This window comes from Phacochoerus africanus, chromosome 8, assembly GCF_016906955.1.
Source record: "Phacochoerus africanus isolate WHEZ1 chromosome 8, ROS_Pafr_v1, whole genome shotgun sequence".
Classification (NCBI taxonomy): Eukaryota; Metazoa; Chordata; class Mammalia; order Artiodactyla; family Suidae; genus Phacochoerus; species Phacochoerus africanus.
In genome coordinates this window covers 19,682,818-19,687,929 of record NC_062551.1, presented here as the reverse complement: position 1 = coordinate 19,687,929, position 5,112 = coordinate 19,682,818, and positions in this window count along the sequence as shown.

Below are 5,112 nucleotides of genomic sequence, written 5' to 3'. Positions count from 1 at the left end.
CTGTGCGAGGCCAGGGATCGAACCCACAACCTCATGGTTCCTAGTCAGATTCATTTCCGCTGCACCACGACGGGAACTCCAAATAACTGTTAAATGAATGAATGAATGATCATATTGAGCACCAAGCTCCAAATACAAAACTTTAAATATAAAGTTATAAACAGAGAATAAGTCATTCTGTTTGGAGTCTTATCCAAGCAGGATTCACAGAGAGGGTATATCTGAGCTGGGCCAGGTGGGAATAAGGAGATGTGGGGATCCCCAGAGGCACACAGGGCAGGACCAGGACGCAGAGTATGACTGTGAGAGTGTGGACCCTGTGTGGCCCTGGTGTGGAGGAGAGAGAGAAGGGGGGAAAGCATGGTGCACATGAGGCAGGAGCCTCCTTAGCCTGTGTCTCCCACCTTTGCTGCCCTGACCCCCATGGCGAGAGAACATCCCTTGTCTGGCACTCTTGCCCTGGGAGACCCAGACTGATGATCTTCCACAAGCTGTGTGTGCAAGGGAATCCCCACAATGATTCTCAACGGCCACATGATCAAAGTGTCTTGGTGCCCTGGACAACACTACCTCGGTTGCAGTCAACAGGTGCCCAATTCAAACTGGTTAAAGCTGAAAAGGGCACTTATTGGCCCTGGTATCTGAGCAGTTCTGAGGCAGACCTCACTTTAGGCATGCCTGTATCTAGGGCCAAATTGTCTCCAGGAATTAATCTCTACTTCTCTACTGGCTTTTCCCTGCAGTGGCTGTCAGGCAGCACCCCTACCAGCGTGCACGAGCGTGCGCGCACGCACGCACACACACACACACACACACACACACACACACACAGCACGGTGACAGCCAGCAGCTCCAGACACAAGCCCATTAAAGAAAGAATTCCACCTTCTCAGTAGCAGCAGCCAATATTGAGAGGTTACCTTTGATGGACTACTTGGATCATGTGATCATCTCTGGACCAATCACAATAGCAAGCAGGCTGGAATCTGCTGATTGGCCAGACCCGAATCATGTGCCCATCCATGTATCTGAGGGGCGGGGTCAACTTTACCCCAATGACCAGAGTTGAGAGTGTGATGCAGGCTGTGTGATTCCTCCAAGGAAAATCCAGGCTCCAGTATGAGGAGAGAAAAAGGCAGGATAGGTTCTGGAAAGGACAAAGCCTGTGACTAGAGTGAGAGGGCTTCTGGGATGCAGGTTTCTCTGAACCAGTTACTACTCCTCTGCTCTCTCATTCACTCAAGAAGACACAATGGGGAGACTCGATTGTAAGGTGAACAGAGGCTGTCAGTCCTCTAGCCTTTATGGCTCAACCTCGAGCTGCCATCTCCTGCATTCTTTACCTGAGAACTTCCCTTAGCTGCAGGAGTAGGCGCTGCCCACGCACAGAGCAGGGAGCCAACGCCCCAGAGTAGCCTTCAACCAGTGGCTGATGGGAGCTGGTGCTTAACAGCCCAGCTCCTCGCCTCTCAGGTGGGATGACGCTAACTTGCCTGTTCTACACCCTCCCCCACCCTCCGTTTTCCGGGGGGATTAAGCTCTGGTTACCTGCAGTGCACTCACTTGATAACATGCCCTTTATTTTCTGTCTCCCTTTCCCTTATCACTTTCCGGCTCTTGGATGGGTGTTCCTGGATCTTCAACAATAAACTACAGCACTTTCCCTGGAATCTGTCTCAGGGTCAGCTTCCGGGGAAACCCTAACTAAGACATAGGGGTATCCTTGCAGCTGCTTTCTTCAGTTTTCAAAAGCAAATCATTGGCAACCGCTTGTTGAGACATAACACAACTCTGGGTGATGCGGGGTGGGGTTGGGGGAAAGGGTGCAGGGGTGCGGTGCCAAATTCCATGCTTAGGGAACGATAGTTGAAAATAATCTTTTTGGCTTCCTGTGTGGAAGGTGGTATGGAGGAGATGACTGGGGTGGGGGGAGGTCCCACCTGGGACCTGAAATAGGGCTCTTGTTTGTGGGTGGCTGCTGTGGCTGGGAAGGAAAGGCAGAGGAACCTCACTTTCCCCAGTAGAATCAGAGACACTAGAATTCGCATTAGGGGTTGGAAGTGTTGGATTAGGGGCTGTGATGGTGCAGGTGTGGGGAAATGGGTGCCCTGACACACTGTTGGTGCTGGTGTGATTTGCAGCAACCTCAGTGGGGGCAATTTAATGACCTTAAATGCACACATCCTTTAAGCCAGGAATTTCCCTGCTAGGAATTTATTCCACAGATATACATACTTGCACATGTGTGTTAGAGAATAGCATATTGCTAAAACATATGACAAATTGCTATTTTCCAAAGAGATCAAAACCAAAAACGACATCACCTGTTAGGATGCCTATTGTCAAAAAGTAGAAGACAAGTTTTGATAGGGATGTGGAGAAACTGGACCACTTGTGCACTGTTGGTAGAAATATAAAGTGGTGCCACTACTGTGGAAAACACTATGGTAGTTCCTCAAAATACTGAAAATAGAATTACCATATGATCCAGCACTTGTACTTCTGGGTAGATATACAAAAGAATTGAAAGCATGGTCTTAAGTATTTTTATGCCCATACTCACAGCAGCGTTATTCACAATAGCCAAAAGGTTGAAGCAACCCAAGTGTCCACCAATGGACGGATGGATTTATGGACAAAACCTGGTCTTTACATGCAGTGGAATATTATTCATGCTGAAAAAGGAAGGAAAATTGACACATGCTCTGCAAAATAAGCCAATCATAAGAAGACAGATACTGTATGATTCACTTTTATGTGAAATAATCAAAATCATAGAGTCAGTAAAATGGTGGCTGCCAGAAACTAAGGTATGAGGAGTTATTGTTTTGTGGGAACAGAATTTTAGTTTTGAAAAGTGAAAAAGTTATGGAGATGGAAGGTGGTGATGGTTGTACAACAGTGTGAATGTACTAAACTGTAAACTTAAAAATGGCTAAGATGGTAAATTTTATGTTATGTGTATTTTACCACAATTCAAAATAATAATATTCTGGACCAGTTTATATTTATAACTTTTAGGTATGTAGGTAATAGTCAAAATTTTTATTTTTATTTTTGGCCAAGAGCACACAGCGTGTGCAAGTTCTTGGGTCAGGGATTGAATCCGAGCCACAGCAGTGACTAAGCTGCTGCAGCAACAACCCCAGATCCTTAACCCTCTGCACTGCAGGAGAACTCCCAAATACTTAAAATATTTAGTGTATTAATTAACGGTACATATATATTTTTAAAAATCACATATTAGTGGAGTTCCTGCTGCGGTGCCATGGGCTAAGCATCTAGCTTGTCTCTGTGGAGGCACCAGTTTGATCCCTAGCCCAGTGCAGTAGCTTAAGGATCCACAGTTGCTGCAGCTGTGGTGTAGGTCACAGCTCTGTCTCAGATTCATTCCCTGGCCTAGGAACTTCCATATGCCACAGGGAGAGCTGAAAGAAAAAAAATGAAATCACATATTAGATAAAACAATACATCACTTTAGAAATATAGTGTTCCTTCTATCACAGTCCATTAAATAATTATGTTCTAATTTTTGCATTACACTTCTGCTGATGCCTCTCTGTCGTCTCTTTGTCATTGTCACATGAAAAGATGCTCGACATCACTGATCATCAGAGAAATGCGAATCAAACATAATGAGATATCACCTCACACCTGTCAGAATGGCTATTATCAAAGAGAGAGTAAATAATAAGTGTTGGTGAGGATGTGAAGAAAAGCCAGCTCTTACACACTATTGGTAGGAATGAAAATTGGTACAGCCACTATGGAAAACAGTATGGAGAATCCCTCCCCCCAAAATTAAAAATAGGGATACCACAGGATCCAGCAATTCCCCTCCTGGTTATTTATCTGAAGAAAATGAAAACACTAATTAGAAAAGATATATGTACCCCTATGTTCACTACAGCATTATTTACAATAGCCCATATATGGAAACAAACTTAGTGCCCATCAGTAGATGAATGGATAAAGTGGATGTGTGTGTGTGTGTGAACGTGTATATATACATACATATATATATATATAAATATAAATATAACAATGGAATATTACTCATCCATAAAAAGGAATGAAACCTCACCATTTCCAACAACATGGTTGGATCCAGAAGGTACTATGCTAAGTGAAATAAGGCAGACAAAGACAAATACTGTATAATTTCACTTACATGTGGAATCTAAAAAACAAAACAAATGGACAAACGTAACAAAACAGAAACAGAGTCATAGATTCAGAGAACAAAGAGGTGGCGCCAGCTGGGAGGGAAGTAGGGGAATGAGAAAAATAGGTGAGGGCAAGTAAAATGTACAAACTTCCAGTTGCAACATAAATTAGTGATGGGTATGAAAGGTACAGTGTAGGGAACGTGGTCAATAATTATGTAATACCTTTGGTGAAAGTTCGTTTCTAGATTTACTGTGGTGATCATTTTTTAATGATTTTTATTTTTTCCATGATACCTGGTTTTCACTGTTCTATCACTTATCTTCTGTACAGCAAAGAGACCCAGTCACACATACATATACACATTCTTTTTCTCATCTTATCCTCCATCATGTTCCATCACAAGTGACTGGATATAGTTCCCAGTGCTATACAGCAGGATCTCATTGCTTATCCATTCCCAGGGCAATAGTTTGTGTCTATTAACCCCAAATTCCCAGTCTATCCCACCCCCTCTCCCTCCCCCTTGGCAACCACAAATCTATTGTCCAAGCCCATGAGTTTCTTTTCTGTGGAAGATTCAAATGCACTGTATATTAGATTCCAGATATTAGTAATATCATATGGTATTTGTTTTTCTCTTTCTGACTTACTTCACCTAGTTTGAGAGTCTCTAGTTCCATCCATGTTGCTGCAAATGGCATTATTTTGTTCTTTTTTATGGCTGAGTAGTATTCCATTGTGTATATATACATCTTAATCCAGTCATCTGTCAGTGGACATTTAGGTTGTTTCTGTGTCTTGGCTATTGTGAATAGAGCTGCAATGAACATACATTGCATGTGTTTTTTTCAAGGAAAGTTTTGTCGGATATATGCCCAAGAGTGGGATTGCTGGGTTACATGGTAGTTCTATATTTAGTTTTCTATATTTAGTTTTCTCCAT